Source organism: Giraffa tippelskirchi, chromosome 7 (genome assembly GCF_054371585.1).
Source record: "Giraffa tippelskirchi isolate mGirTip1 chromosome 7, T2T-mGirTip1v1.2.pri, whole genome shotgun sequence".
In the NCBI taxonomy this organism is placed as follows: domain Eukaryota; kingdom Metazoa; phylum Chordata; class Mammalia; order Artiodactyla; family Giraffidae; genus Giraffa; species Giraffa tippelskirchi.
The window spans coordinates 45,289,045-45,305,552 of record NC_137281.1 but is presented as its reverse complement, the minus strand read 5'-3'; the positions used below and the strand labels follow the sequence as shown (position 1 = coordinate 45,305,552).

Genomic DNA, 16,508 nt, shown 5'->3' with positions numbered 1-16,508 from the left:
GGCTGAGGCCACCTGAGATCACTCCCATGTGGAGGAAGTCAGGAAGACAGATGTAGCAACAGGGCAGGGCGGGGTGGGCCACACCCTGTAGTATTTGAGTCCTTTATTCTAGTTGTCCCTGAGGCACACGAGTGGTGAGAAGCCCCAGTAGCCTCCCAGTAAACCTCCTTCTTCTGGAGCTTGTTGGATTCAGGTTTCTGTCTCTTGAAACCAGGAGTCCTCCATATGGTTTGCCCAGGTTCCCCCAGGAAGTGTGTATGTGACAGGGACTGGAGTCTCATTCCATCTGCACCCGTGTTCAGGGCCTCCTGGGCCTCTCCCTTCGAGACATTTCTGGGGGGATGGGGACAGCCCTGATGGGCCACTAGTTCTTGATGTCACCCCCCTCCTCGGCAGAAGGGCCTGTAGGTCCCCCTGCCTGCAAAAGAGCCCCAGGGAAGGACAAGTGAGCTGAGGCTGAGTCCTCAGCTGAAGCCCCAGATCACTGCACTAGGGGGAAATGCTCAGGTGACTGGCAGGGCTGGCCCTGTTGAAACTGTTCACCTCAGATTAGGACTTGGGCCTCGCCAATACCTAAACCAAAGCCTCAGTCTTCCAAATGAGATCACATACCTGCTTTCAGAACCTAATGATGCTCAGGTTCTTGATATCTTGTTGTAGAAAAAATTCAGTGAGAGACAAAGTGATAGGTAAGAACTGGATTTATTTAGAGAGAAACACTCCATAGACAGTGTGTGGGCCATCTTGTAAGGTGAGAGGCCCTTAAATATGGTGTGCTTAGTTTTTATGGGCTGAGTAATTTCATAGGCTAATGAGTGGGAGGATTATTCCAACTATTTTGAGAAAGGGACAGAGATGTCCAGGAATTGGGGCACTGTCCACTTTTTGGTTTTTGATGGTTGGCCTTGGAACTGTCATGATGTCCGTGTGTGTGTCACTTAGCTTGCTGTCGTGTTAACAGTGAGAGTATACTGAGGCTCAAGGTCTAGTGGAAGTCAACTCGTCTACCTTCCTGGATATATTTAAAGATTGTTCCCTGCCCTATTCCCTCCTGTTTCACTTTGGGGCTTTAAGATTTTGAGAGGGAGGAGGCCACAGCCATCTTCGGGTGAGGGATGGGGGAGGTGAAGATGTCTATGAACCAGCCTCTGGCTGTTGCTCTGGGCCAAGCCTGTGTTGGCTGTGAAAGCCCCTGGGGGCTCTCACTTCACAGCCTGGAGGGTCCCCAGCCTTCCTCGCCTACTCCTGGGCCTCCCTGAATGGTATGAATCTGGCAAGTGCTTTCCAGTCTTGCTCTCTCTCCCCATACCCCAAGTCCCTTGTGAAAAGAGGGCCTGGGGCTCATGCTGGACTGAAGAATTCCCCTTTTGGCCTCCTGAGTGGGCAAGCCAGAACACAGGGGCTGTGCTTAGATTGCTCAAAACTTTGGCTCTGCCACCCACTGGTCCTGTGCCCTATAGGGATGTCCTTTGACTCTCCATGCCTCAGGTTTTAAAATCTGTAACAAAAGAAGAGGACAAGAACACAGTAAGTACCTGCCTTAAGGAATGAGTATTAGGACTCAAAGATATTATAAATAAAGTGCTGTTTAGCCCCTAAGTCATGTCCAACTCTTTTGAGACCCTGTAAACTGTAGCCTGCCAGGCTTCTCTGTCCATGGAGTTCTCCAGGCAAGAATACTCAATGGAATGGGTTGCCATTTCCTTTTCCAGGGGATCTTCTCAGCCCAGGGATCAAACCCAGGTGTCCTGCATTGCAGGCAGATTCTATACTGCTGAGCCACTGATGGTGGTTTAGTTGCTAAGTTGTGTCTGACTCTCTTGCAACCCCATGGACTGTAGCCCACTGGGTTCCTTTGTCCATGGGATTTCCCAGGCAAGAAAACTGGAGTGGGTTGCCATTTCCTTCTCTAGGGGATCTTCCTGATCCAATCTATGTCTCCTGCATTGCTGGCAGATTCTTTACTGACCTAGCCACTGGGAAGTTCCCAAATAAACTGTATTTACAAGTAAAACTGAATTCAATCAATGTTGATTAGTAAAGACGGGGAAACTGAGGTAAAGAAAGGGAAAGCATTTCATTCAAGGTTTCATTGCAGCCAGGACAGACTGGGACCAGAAACCAGGCACATCTGGCCAGTGGTTACCTCCTAGAAAGACCCAGAGAGAGTACACTCACCCCTTTCTGCCCACTCCCATGGCCAGAGGTCTGCAGATGTGATGCCTCTGAGAAATGGAATATTTCCTGCCATATCAGTAAACAAAGGATGTCACTGTCATCAGCAATTTCAGCCACCACCAATAGTGAGCTGGTAGGCCCTAAGGGAACTTAGGAAGGAAGCAAAGAATACCTGACATCTAGCAGCCACCAGGCTGTAGCCATTCCCTATGGTGAGCTCTGAGGAAATTCGGGATGTGAAGTCACAGGATACTGGACCCAGATAGCTGAGGTGCATAAAAAAGGAATGATTTTAGTAAGCCCAGACTCTTGCATCTTTCCATACATAGAAAAGTGTTAAATTCCTTGAGATATCTAGTTTTCTTTAATTAACTTCAATTAATTAGATATCTAGTTAGCTTTAATTAATTAATCTTTTGTTTCTACTACTTGCCTTTTGTTGCAAAACTTCTAAATAACCTGGCTGCACAACTCGCCTCCTCAGAGCAGTTCTCTCAGGGTTTCTTGAGATGCTGCCTCCTGGGCTTGAAGTCCTAGAAATTTCCACTGAATGAAATATAACTCTCACCTCTTAGGTTGTGCATATATTTTTATAGTTGACACCACCACCAGAGGTCTTGTTTGTCAACTGCCATGGGAAGATAAAGACACTGGATGGGGGGTGATAAGCTTCTGAGGATTAGAGTTTATAAAGTGGCTGAATCTATCCTAGTGAGTCAGGCAGAGATTGGTGATTTATTGGCATTTCAGAAAAAGCTGCCAGCCACCCCAGTCAGCAACTCCCTTGTAGGCACAGTGCCAGGAGCCCCCCCTCTCACAATCCCCCCAGAGGTGGGGTATAGGCAGCAGTGTCAGGCACCCGGCAGATGCTGGTCACCTTGCTGCCCAGAGATGACCATGGGGGCTCAGACTTCTGTGCTGAGGGGCTAGCAGTCTATACCCCTTCCATCTCCACAAACATCTGGTGAGGTTGCCTATGCAAGCCGATTTCCCTGAGTGGGGCAGGGCGGGGCCCTTGCAAGCAGAGGCTGTCTCATGCTCTGGGCTGTATGGAGAGAACAAGGAGTTAGCTTCTGGGATGCTAGGCTGCTGATACAGGGGGAGGCTTGAGAAGCTTGGAAAAGGAAAACCTCTCCTTTCCATCTTCTACCTCAGAGAGCTGTTTGCATTTTTTTTAACCAGGACATTTGATTACTTTTATAATAATTAAGAAAATATCAATCAATTAAGAAAATGTAACAGTAAACTGAGAAGATGTCTTGAAGGAGAAATAAAAGGATAGGGATGTGAGCAGATACAACAGGGGCAGGGTCCCAGAGCCCTGCCAGGTCCCCGGAGGGGAGCTGGGGCAGGGTCCAGGCACACTAGGAGGCCAGGGTGGGGTCATAGGAGAGCGCTGGAGGAGGGCCTGCCCAAGTGGCCCAGCATCCTCATGATTCACAAGACACTGTCAGGTTCCACGTGTCACTGACCTACGCCTGTCAAGTGGGCAGAACAAATATTGTTGCAGGGAAGAGACAATTCTGACTCCATCTTGGAACTGTTTCTTGCTTTTGATATTATAATTATATGTAATGGCCTGCCTCAGAGAACTCGTGTGACTGTTAACAAAAGTGCCTTTGTTCAGCTCCCAGGGAGATAATCTGACCCTGTCCATCAGTGAACGGCTGCAGGAAAGGAGTTTGTAAACTTGGGATCAAGGAAAAGGAAGCTGAGAAAGCTGTTTCCTGATCTCTCGGAAAGTCAGGATCCTGAAGAAGAGAATCCTCCTCCAACAGCACAAGAGAAGACTCTACACATGGACATCACCAGATGGTCAATACTGAAGCCAGATTGATTATATTCTTTGCAGCCAAAGATGGAGAAGCTCTCTACGGTCAGCAAAGAGAGACCGGGAGCTGACTGTGGCTCAGATCATAAACTCTTTATTGCAAAATTCAGACTTAAATTGAAGAAAATAGGGAAAACCACTAGACCATTCAGGTATGACCTAAATCAAATCCCTTACAACTATACAGTGGAAGTGACAAATAGATTCAAGGGATTAGATCTGATAGACCTGAAAGAGTGCCTGAAGGACTATGGACGGAGGTTCATGACATTGTACAGGAGGCAGTGATCAAGACGATTCCAAAGAAAAAGAAATGCAAAAAGGCAAAATGGTTGTCTGAGGAGGTCTTACAAATAGCAGAGAAAAGAAGAGAAGAGAAAGGCAAAGGAGAAAAGGAAAGATATACCCATTTGAATGCAGAGTTCCAACAAATAGCAAGGAGAGATAAGAAAGCCTTCCTTAGTGATCAATGCAAAGAAATAGAGGAAAACAATAGAATGGGAAAGACTAGAGATCTCTTCAAGAAAATTAGAGACACAAAGGCAACTTTTCATGCAAAGATGGGCACAATAAAGAACAGAAATGGTATGGACCTAACAGAAGCAGAAGATATTAAGAAGAGGTGGCAAGAATACACAGAAGAACTGTACAAAAAATTCTTCATGATCCAGATAACCACAATGGTGTGATCACTCACCTAGGACCAGACATCCCGGAATGCGAAGTCAAGTGGGCCTTGGGAAACATCACTACGAACAAAGCTAGTGGAGGTGATGGAATTCCAGCTGAGCTATTTCAAATCCTACAAGATGATGCTGTGAAAGTGCTGAACCCAATATGCCAGCAAATTTGGAAAACTCAGCAGTGGCCACAGGACTGGAAAAGTTCAGTTTTCATTCCAATCCCTAAGAAAGGCAATGCCAAAGAATGTTCAAACTACTGCACAATTGCCATCATCTCACACCCTAGCAAAGTAATGCTCAAAATTCTCCAAGCCAGGCTTCAACAGTACGTGAATCATGAAATTCCAGGTGTTCAAGCTGGATTTAGAAAAGGCAGAGGAACCAGAGATCAAATTGTCAGCATCTGTTGGATCATCAAAAAAGAAAGAGAGTTCCTGAAAAATAGCTATTTCTGCTTTATTGACTACACCAAAGCCTTTGACTGTGTGGATCACAACAAACTGTGGAAAATTCTTCAAGAGATGGGAATCTCTTACCTGCCTCCTGAGAAATCTGTATGCAAGTGAAGAAGCAACAGTTAGAACAAGATATGGAACAAAAGACTGTTTCCAAATTGGGAAAGGCGTATCTCAAGGCTGTACATTGTCACCCTGCTTATTTAACTTATATACAGAGTACATCATGCGAAATCCCGGGCTAGATGAAACCCAAGCTGGAATCAAGATTTCCGGGAGATATTTCAGTTACCTCAGATACACAGATGACACCACCCTTATGGCAGAAAGCAAACAGGAACTTAAGAGCCTCTTCATGAAAGTGAAAGAGGAGAGTGAAAAAGCTGGCTTAAAACTCGACATTCAAAAAACTAAGATTATGGCATCTGGTCCCACCACTTCATGGCAAATAGATGGGGAAACAATGGAAATGGTGAAAGACTTTTTTTTCTTGGATTCCAAAATCACTGCAGAAGGTGACTGCAGCCATGAAATTAAAAGATGCTTGCTCCTTGGAAGAAAAGCTATGACCGACCTAAGCAGCATATTAAAAAGCAGAGACATTACTCTGCTGACAAAAGTCCATTTGGTCAAAGCTATGGTTTTTCCGGTAGTCATGTGAGAGCTGGACTATAAAGAAAGGTGAGCGCTGAATAATTGATACTCTTGAACTGCGGTGGTGAAGACTCTTGAGAGTCCCCTGGAGTGCAAGGAGATCAAACCAGTCAATCCTAAAGGAAATCAGTCCTGAATATTCATTGGAAGAACTGATGCTGAAGCTGAACCTCCAATACTTTGGCCACCTGTTGTGAAGAACTGACTCCTTGGAAAAGACCCTGATGCCGGCAAAGATTGAAGGCAGGAGAAGGGGATGACAAAAGATGAGGTGGTTGGATGGCATTACTGACTCGATGGACATGAGTTTGAGCAAGATACAGGAGTTGGTGGTGGACAGGGAGGCCTGGTGTGCTGCAGTCCACGGGGCTGCAAACAGTTGGACATGACTGAGTGACAACTGAACTGAACAGGAAAGAAGAGATTAACACATCCCTTCCATGGACTGGCCATTCCTGGAAATGTTTTTCAAGATTGATAGCCCCTTTTATCTTACTTTCTCACCACCTTTCCCTCTCTAGTCTGCCCTTTTACTTTATTTCCCCACTTCTCTTCATCTCTGTTCTGTGAAAGAACATGGCATCCAAACCCCGATAAGATGGTTATTTTGATACATTAGTCTGCTATCTTCTTGGTCTGCCAGCTTTCCCAATAAAGTCATATTCTTTGCTTTAACACTTTGTCTCTAGGATTTATTGGCCTGTTGTGCAGCAAGCAAAGTGAGATTGGAGCTGGTAAGGGTATCAACATTACCGCCAATTTACAGGTGAGAAAGCTAAGACCTGGAGAAGATGCCATGGCTTTCCTAAACTCTCACAGCTGAGTAATGGCAGGGCAATGACCCCTACCAGCCCATATGGCACTGAAGCTGAATCCGGCTTCTATGCTCTGAGACCAAATTAATTCTCAGAGACAGAGTTTTGGTTGAAGCTGAAAAGAAGAGCTTTATTGCTTTGCCAGGCAAAGGAAGGCATAGCAGCCAGTGCCTTTAGAACCGTGTGTCCTAAGCTGGAGGGTGTAGTGAGAGGTTTTATATCAATAGTAATGGTTCAAAGATGGCATGATCAGCTTGAGGACATTCTTCTGATTCGTTGCTGGTGAGGTAAGTGGGAGTCACCATCATAACCTTCTTATTCCAACTGGTCTTGTGGGCAGCATTCTGTTAATTTCTCCCACCTGGTGGTGGTTTCAGTATCTTTCAAACAGCTCAAAGATATTCTTATGTGTACCCCTTGATGGGGAGTCAGAACCCTGCCCCAAGGCTGCACTGTTATCTTTTTTGACTGTTCCTTATCTCTACATTCCTTCCCTTCCCTGATTAGCAACTGTTTGAACCTGCTCCTTGGACCTCATGGAGGGTCATAGAGGCTGAATGATGACGCCTATTTCCTGTAATCAAGAAATGGGGGTCATAGGGTCCTGCTTGGTATCAGTACTTTTGGATGAACTCAGTCCTATAGACATACAGCTGGCAGCAGAACTTGACCTGCCAGTTATTTGGGGGTACTAGGCATACAAATGTACCCAGCAGCCCTGACTGGACTGGAACCATGGTCTCTGAACTCCAAATTCCCAGTTCCTTCCACCCCTAGAACAGTCCAGAAAAAATGGGGCAGTGGGAAGGGTGGGGAACACCATGGTAATCATGAAAGTGAACATGGTTTGAGAAGTTTGATTCTCTCTCCTCTGGTCCTGGGGTGCCTGGTTCTGCTCTGGTAAGGTGTTGTCAGGTACACACTGAGAACTGCCTTGGGCAGAACCTGAAACCATTTTCCTCAGTTTGGGATTTGAACCCATGTGGCCTGTACTCAAAGCTAGCCAAAACCCACAGTCTTCCAACTGAGATCATAGACCTGGTTTTAGGACCTAACCTCAGGTTCTTGATGTCTCATTGGGGAAAGAATTCAGTGAAAGACAAAGTGATAGGCAAGAAGTGGATTTATTTAGAGAGTAACACACTCTGCTGACGGAGTTGGGCCATCTCAGAGGGCAAGTGCAGCCACGAGAGTGTGGGCCATTGCAGAGAGCAAATGAGGCCTCAGAAGGTGGTGTGGTTAGTTTTTATGGGCCAGGTAATTTCATAGGCTAATGAGTGAGAAGCTTATTCCAACTATTTTGGGGAAGGGGTTGTCGACTAAAAAAGATGTACAACTTGAGAGTTGTGAGTTAAGTTTTATTTGGGGCAAAATGAGGACTGCAGCCCGGGAGGCAGAGTCTCAGAGAGCTCTGAGAGACTGCTCCAAAGTGGCAGTGGGGGAAAGTCAATGTATAAGGTTTTGGTGAAGGGGGAGTTCAATACCATGAAGCACTCAATTTACAAAAGGTTTTTTGTTAGTCATGAGGGTCTGATGTCACCATGAGGGGATTTAGTGCTTCTCTAGATATGAGGAGATGCAAGGATTGAGATCATAAAATCTGTTCTTAAAAACATCCAACTATCTAAAGATCTGTCCCACCAGATTCCTTGGAGCACTGAGTGCCTCACTCCACCCTGAACTCCCTCGGGGGTTGTTGAAGGTCAACAGCTAAACAGCTATAGCAGCATGGGGTTCAATCTCCGTAGAGGCAGATGGCAAATGCCTTGTTGTTCAGTCATTGACAGTGCTCTTGGTAAGTGCCAATTTGTAGTTGACAGGGTGGAGATTTCCAGCAACTGGGCCACCCCTCAATTTTTGGTCTTTGATGGTCAGCTTTGGAACTGTCACAGTGCCTCTCGGTGTGTCTTGCTGATGTGTTACAATGAGCGTATACTCAGGATCAAGGTCTAGTGGAAGTTGACTTGTCTGCCATTTTGGACCCATTTGATTCTAATCAAGTTTATGTTTTGTCCTTGAGCTATGTTCATCTTTTCAAAGTTTGTGCCCTGCCCTCTTCCCTCCTGTTTCAGAACCATTTGCCATATGTCCACGCTGACTGCCCAGACAATGTCCAGAGCTTGGTGGAGACTTCTTTATGCTGTATACCAAAACAAACAAATTCTAAAACACTCCTATCTCCTGTGTTATAAGCCACAGACAGCCCCAGAAGATGGCAGCCCATGAAATGTGGCTCTCAGTATGAAATAGGAGGTAAGGGGGCAGGGCACAGCTTTAAAAGAATGACATAGCCAGAGGACAACACAAAACTGGTTAGAACCAACTAGGTCTAAGAAAGCAGAAGATCTGACTTCCATGGACCTTGATCCTTATTATTTCCTCATTGTAATGCATTAGCATCTAAATAACACACCCACTAGAGTTATGACAGTTCTGAGAGTAACCATAAAAGGCCAAAAAGTAGGTGGTGGCCCAATTCCTGGAAATCCCTCCTTCCCCAGAATAGTTGGAATAATCCTCCCACCCATTAGCCTATTCAATTGAGGCTTCCCTGGTGACTCAGATGGTAAGGAATCTGCCTGCAATGCAGGGACACCTGGGTTCAGTCCCTGGGTCAGGAAGATCCCCTGGAGAAGGGAATGGCCCTCACTCCAGTATTCTTGCCTGGAGAATTCCATGGACAGAGGAGCCTGTACTCAGTCCATAAAAACTAACTACTCCATGTCCCAGGGCCTCTCGCCTTCTAAGATGGCCTACACTCTGTCTGTGGAGTGTGCTTCTTTCTAAATAAATCCATTTTTCACCTATCACTTTGTCTCTCACTGAATTCTTTCTTCAACAAGACAGCAAGAACCTGAGCTTTACTAAGTCCTGAGTCCTGAGACCAGGTGTGTGATCTCAGTTAAAAGTCTGTGGGTTCAAGTTCCAATCTGAGTTGCCTGGTTTCAAGTAGGGCACGGTCCTGAGGAATGGATTTCCCATCCCACCCACTCCTCCTTTCTAGAGCTGGAGAGGGGTGAGGGCAGGACCTCCAGTGAGGAGGACAGTCTCCTCTCCCAACTGTGTGAAGTTCACCGGCCCCATCCCTGCTGCTGGATTCCAGATCAAACGGCTGGGCACGTTGGGGAGAGGAAAGAACAAAGATACAGCCAAGGAGCTGTCCCACATGGTGAGCAAGTCTCAGCTCTTGAGGCCAGGAGATTAGTGAATCTTGCAGTAACTTTTCTGTTCACCTGTGTGTCCATCTGTCTCTCATCCGTCCAACACCAAGCACCCACTTTGGGTAGAGAAAGTGCCTGCAGACACTAGGGGAGAGGCTGAATCTATAGGGTAGTTCTTCCTTTGGTGGACTTACCACAGTCCCTAGTCCAACCCCTAGTCCTCAGAGCTCAGGATCTGTATCAGGTCAGCATCTTCAAGCCCACAGGACTCAGGGAAGCTGACCCACAACTCCAAAGCCACGGAAGTGGGAGGCAGAATCATACATCCACTGATTAGTCACTGGTGAGAATTATAACTACCTGGCAGCGGTTTATGTGGCCTGAACCAGAGCCTTTCCTTCTGTTGGCCAGTCATGTGGCAGGCCTGGTTATCAGAAGGGGTCACAGTGGGCAGGCACACAGCGATGACTTGTGCATTGGGAGGTCAATGGTGGTCTGAGTCAGCCACCATTCCCAATGTGGCCCCACCTTCCTCCAGAACCTCTCAAGTCAGGCATTTCTTTCTTTCCTTTTTTTGTGTGTGTGTGATGACTTTTTATTTCTAAAAAATTTATTCAAGTATAGTTGATTTACAACATTGTGTTAATTTTTGCTATACAGCAACGTCATTCAGTTATACATGCATTCTTTTCATATTCTTTTCCATTAAGATTTATCACAGGATATTGAATATAGTTCCCTGCGCTATATTGTGCCTTAGTGTTTATCCATCCTACATATAATAGTTTGCTTCTGCTAACCCCAACGGAGAAGGCAATGGCACCCCACTCCAGTACTCTTGCCTGGAAAATCCCATGGACGGAGGAGCCTGGTAGGCTGCAGTCCATGGGGTCGCTAAGAGTCGGACACGACTGAGCGACTTCACTTTCACTTTTCCCTTTCCTGCACTGGAGAAGGCAATGGCAACCCACTCCAGTATTCTTGCCTGGAGAATCCCAGGGATGGCGGAGCCTGGTGGGCTGCCATCTATGGGGTCGCACAGAGTCGGACACGACTGAAGCGACTTAGCAGCAGCAGCTAACCCCAAATTCCCCACCCTACTCCCCCTTTTTTTTTGAGGGCTTCCCTGGTGGCTCACTTGGTAAAGAATCCGCCTGCAATGCGGGAAACCTGGGTTCAATCCTTGGGTTGGAAAGATCCCCTGGATATGGGAAAGGCTACCCACTCTGGTAGCAACCACAGATCCCTCCTCTATATGGGTGGGCCTGTTTCTGTTTCATAAATAAGCTTATTTGTGTCATTTCTTAGATTCCACATATAAGTGATATCATATGTTGTCTTTCTCTTTTTGACTTAGTTACCATTTCTTTTTTTGATGAGCTGAAATGAGGCCACCATTTCCCTTGGATACTGCTCAGGAGAGCTTGGTGTGTCTGTTGGTGACTCCCTTTTCCTATGCTTTCAGAGCTGGCCACCCCGCTGTGACAGAGACAGTCTGTCTTTAGACATGTTATTAGTACTCAGTGTTGGTCTTGAGGACTGAGGGTCCATCTGTCTCCCTAGGGTAACAATGCATGGTTCTGCTTTACTCTGAGCTCATTTCATAGTTTGTCTCAATAAGTGACCTTCCTCTTGCTTTCACCCACAGCACACTACGTCCCCTCCATACTGCACCGCGCCTGTGCCCCTCCCCCACCTTGGCTCCAGAGCTCAGAGATAAAGAGCCGTCCCTGCCTTCCTGCAGTTGGGAGGAACAGAGCTGACAGATAGGGTCTCTCCCTGCACCCTCCCTGCTCCCGGCAGGCATACTGCTTGCAGGGATGCAGGTGGCCAGTGGAAGCTGTGATGGGCCTAGTGGGGAGACTCCTGCCACACCACTGGGACACTGGTGGGGTCACAGCTGTGGCCTCCTGGGGTGTGGGGGCCTTTGGCTCGCCTTCCCTTTGGGAGCCCTGCAGCCCTCTCTGGTGTACCCCAGGGTACAGACTGCTATCCTCAGGCCACGTGAAGTCCCAGATCACATGGTATCTCTGCTTTTGTGCCCCAGCTCTGTACACTCAGCCTGGAGGTGTTCAGCACTGAAAATGGGGTTACTTGTTTGTAATTTAGTAAGATATTTTTGACAAGTTTGGTTTTAAAGAATGGGGTTTTTTTAAGGCTGCAATTTCAAACAAAATGACATGGTTAGTAAGCCCTTTTTAGAATTTCCAAAGTCTCCACAGAAAGTAGACCTTCCCTCTACCTCTCACCAGTAGTTCCTGTGGCAAATAATTTATCCCATCTGAACCTCAGTTCCTTTGTCTGTAAAACAGAGAATGGGAAATACCAGAACCTACCCACAGGGTGGTTGTGAAGGTTACAGGGGATAATACGGCTACAGGGCTTAGAGCAGGACCTGGGGGCTGTAAGGCAAGTGCTTGAGAAATGTCAGCTCTTCTTAGTCTGATTACATGGCCTCTCCTCTGAGCTGAGTTTTTAAGGAGCATCTCTCTCTGCCTTGTCTTTCTGTCCTTCTGTCTCTTTTATTCTCTCCTCTCCTTAACCCTGGCCATGGGAGCACAGCTCTCCCTTCCTTCCAGAAAGGAAGTGTCTGCAAAGGGTTCTGGGAATCACACTGTTTGTGGGGCACTGGTTTGGCTTGGTTGTGATGCCCCAGCCCAGAGAAGACCCCACTTTATTCTTTTAATTAACTAACATCTCTACCTCCTGATGCGTTCTTATCAAGAGAATATCTCTCAATCATTTATAGCTATTTTCCTTTCCAAGGAGTGTCTAATTCCCAGAATGCTGTCCTAGTTGTATTGTGGTTGCTGAAGAGTGATGATGGCAGGGCTGGGGTGCATATGTGCATGCGTGTGCATGCATGTGTGTGCTCACATGTTTGATGACTGGGGTCCCAGGACTGGGAGTGGGAAACTCTCAGTGACTCCTTCTGAGCTGGGCAAAGGGCAGTGGTGGGTCCTTTCTGCACCATCATTGCCCCCTTGGCTGCGCTGGGTCTGAAGCAGTGCCTGAGACACCTGGCTGCCCTCCCAAACCAACCCCCTGACCTGAGACAGGCTGGGGAACAAGTCCGGGAGAGAGGTCACCACGAGTGGCTGGCAGTGAGCCACAGGGGTCCTGGACTTGAAGAGGAAATCTTGTTTTCAGCAACCCTGGGAGGGGCAGGTGCCTGGAGGAGATGGAGTGAGGACCCGCTGCCCAGAAGGAGCACAGTGTCCCATTGATTTACAAGCAGCAATTTCCTCTCCTGTCTCTGGCCTTTATGTGGTCCTCACAGGGCCATCCACTGGGGCCTCATCTGCAGCAATGTCTGGATAACATGTATTTATGACATACCTATATTTTTATACTGAATATGTAGCTTTTGAAACAAAATAGTTCACGTTATGTTTCACCTAAAATCACCTCACGTCCTGCCAATGGTAGCTGCCAGTCTTTGAAAAACCTTGGCTTGAGATTTGGGTGAAGGAGAAAGGGCAGAGTGCGGGCCATGTGCACAAGCTAACACTCCTCTTGCCAGGCTGGGAACTGGCTGAGGACAGAGGCTGTGTCTAGCTGTGTGTCCAGCACACAGTAGGTGCTCAGGGTGGCATGGTATGGGGAGAAGAAGGAACACAGCTTCTCATTTAGATCAGAGTTCAAAACTGGCTGTGTTTTACTGTCTGTGCAATTCAGGGGAAGCGAATTTGTCTTGGTTTTCCAGTTTGTACAATGCGGATAACATCTATCTTACAGTGTCAGGGAAGGTAACTGGAATGGTATACCCAGTACCTAGCATAGAGCAAACTCTTAATAGATGCCAGTGTCCTTCCTTTTTCTCTCCTGATATTTGACGAACCAATTTATACCACACTGTTAGTGAGGGAAGAGGTCTCCTCCATTCTTGAGGGAATCAGCATTTAACCTCAAGGATGAATCTCCAGGAATGAGACCAAAGGTGGTGGCAGACAGCTGAGGGCAATCGGCCTGCAATCCTGAGTAGCAATCCCCTTCTGGGGACCGGAGTCTCCATTCTCAGCCTGAGGCCATCACCTGCTGCCTGAAGGACATGTTAAAATGAGGAGCGCCTGCCTCTGGGATTGCAATCTCAGTTCCTCCAGGGACTGCACAGGGACTGAATTGAGACAATAGGCAGTGGTGGTGTTTGTGGCACACTGGAGAGGGGGTACGTGGCATTCATGTTCCCATGGAAGCAACAACCCTCTACTGCTAACCAAACAGATCTGACCAGGCCACGGGGCCTCTGGTTGGCAAACCTGCAAGGGGCTGTTCCACCAGGAAAAATATTCACACTATTTAACCACTGGAATCCCGATTATGAGACTCCAGTAGCTCCCCATTTCAAGTCTCCCCATCTTCTAAAACTCTGGGGGAGAGAGAGGAATGGACTTCCCCTGGGCCCCAGAGCTTGACACTGCGGCTTCCTGTCAGTCATTTTACACCTGGTCTGTGTGGGATCTTTGGCGTGTGTGGGTTGCTTCCTCTGAACCTTGAGGGGCCCCTTCTAATCTAAGGTGGCCTGGCCTGACTGCAAGTCAGTCTGCCAGTGGCAGGTTCCAGCTCAGGCTCCTGGAGCTCAGCCTTGGGGATCTGAAGCCTTTTTTCTGTTCCTGCCTTTTGAGTTCAGGCCTGCCAGTCACTGAAGGGAGGGAAAACTGGGCAGGGGTGGCAGAAGCAGGCTGATGGGTGACCTTCTCTGAAAGTTGGCTTAATCTGGGCAAGGAGTATTGTGTTCGTGTTTTCCATAAGAGGAGAGGTCAGGGGTGTTACCTGGAGTCACACAGAATGGTGAGGACAGACTCAGGATGGGAACACAGCTGCCCTCCTCCCTCACTCCTGCTCTGGTGCTCCCTACTGGGAGCTTGGGTGTGACTGGGCACATCAGCTTCTGTAAATACTGAAGGAGGACAGGGAGCTGAAAAACAGGAGAGGGGACAGTGAGCATTGGCAACTTGGTGAGAGACCCGTGCTTCAAGATTCAGAGTGCGTGTTGATCAGGTATTAATAATATGTATTTCACAAAGTCCACATCACCACCTATGATGAATTATAGCCCAACAGGTTGATTACTGGAAGTCAGCGGGTAGAGCACCCACACAGAAGCAGTCAGACAGCTCAGTGGACGGGGTCTGCAGGACATGCGGTCTGGTCTCTCCACTAGGTTTACTCTCATGAAAAGACTACTGTGCTAGACGGAAAGAGACCTAAGGACTTTTACTACCAGATGCAGTTTGTGGTCCAGGATTGGATACTGGTTGGATGAAGCGGCTGATCAGTTTGTTTGGCTGTTACACAACATAAAACTTATTAAAATGAAAAGGAGACTGCTGGCTGAACAAAGGAGGTTGGGAAACTCTGTAGCAGGTAAATCCAAATTGAAGGACATTCTACAACACAACTGACTGGGCCATTCAAAGGGTTAATATCCTAAAGGACAAAAAAAGTGGAGGAAGTGTTACAATGAAGGACACAAGAGATGTGACAACTTAGTGCAACGAGTGACCTTTGATTGGATCCAGACTTTAAAGGGAACCACAGGTCCATCTCTGGGAGATCAGGACGTGTGCCACCCAGACGTCCTCTTGCTGCCCAACCACAGAGAGTGGCCAGCAGTTGGCACCTTGGAGCTGCTCCATCGAGAGCGCTGCCTCGCCTCAGGCGAGGCCCTTCCCAGGGCAGCCTCGTGGAGTGACTGGCTCCTTACAGGACACCCTGACGGGCAGCTCTCCTTCCAGAGTTTCCCCATGGGGTAGAATGAGGCTTTGCCAGGCCTGTGCAGTTCAACTTCTTCCTCTGCCTGATCCTGTTTCTGCCTGCTCCCTTTCACAGGTGTAGATGCCCGATGAGCATCTTGTGCCCCAAATTCCATCTCGATATGTATGGTTTCTGAAGAACTCAACCTGTGACTAACTATAAAGGTCAGTATTGGGTGATTAGGGAACTATGGGCTATATATTAGTTAACAGTATTGTATTAGTGTTAAATTTTTTGAATGTGGTAATTTTACGGCAGTGGTGTAGGTGACTGTCCTTGTTCTTAGGAGAAATGCTAAGGTATTTAGGGAGGAAGGGTTGTGCAACTTACTCCATATGGTTAACATATATTTATATATCTGCATTGCTGTATTTATCTATATAGATCTCACTAACTAGATATCTGTATATAGAGGCATACATATCTACATCTGGATATTGATATGTAGAAATTTATATATACTGGGGACAGAGGGAGACAGAGACAAAATAAATGTAGCAAAATGGTGCCAACTTATGACTCTAGATGAAATTCTTACAGATGTTTGTTATACTAGTCCTTGAAGTTACTGTAGGTTTGAAAGTTTTTCAAAATAAAAGTTGAGAGAAAAAAATCAATGTGGAATACGACTTAATTTTGGTAAAAACAATACATGTACAAATCTGCTGTTGTTGTTGTTCAGTTGCTCAGTTGTGTCTGACTCTTTGTGACCCCATGGACTACAGCATGCCAGGCTTCCCTGTCCTTCACCATCTCCCGGAGCCTACTCAAACTCATGTCCATTGCATGGGTGATGCCATCTAACGATCTTGTCCTGTTGTCCCCTTCTCCTCCTGCCTTCAATCTTTCCCAGCATCAGGGTCTTTTCTAATCAGTCAGCTCTTCGCATCAGGTGGCCAAAGTATTGGAGCTTCAGCTTCAGCATCAGTTCTTCCAATGAATATTCGGGATTGATTTCCTTTAGGATTGACTGG

General features: G+C 47.1%; 1 protein-coding gene across 6 annotated transcripts in view; it reads right to left on the bottom strand.

The window, feature by feature from the left end:
- Positions 1-686: 686 nt before the first annotated feature.
- The window catches only part of NETO2 (neuropilin and tolloid like 2), a 105,550-nt gene continuing 89,728 nt past the window's right edge, over positions 687-16,508 (bottom strand). For 3 of the 6 annotated variants that reach the window (XR_014058998.1, XR_014058994.1, XR_014058995.1), the window contains 5 exons: positions 14,551-14,695; positions 2,612-2,711; positions 2,351-2,444; positions 2,179-2,244; positions 687-1,498 (listed from right to left, as the gene is read on the bottom strand). The gene's annotated coding sequence lies outside the window, so the exon portion shown is untranslated. Of the gene's footprint in view, positions 1,499-2,178; positions 2,245-2,350; positions 2,445-2,611; positions 2,712-14,550; positions 14,696-14,969; positions 15,208-16,508 lie in introns of those variants that run through there. The other 3 variants (XR_014058997.1, XR_014058993.1, XR_014058996.1) reach the window with 2 other exon arrangements.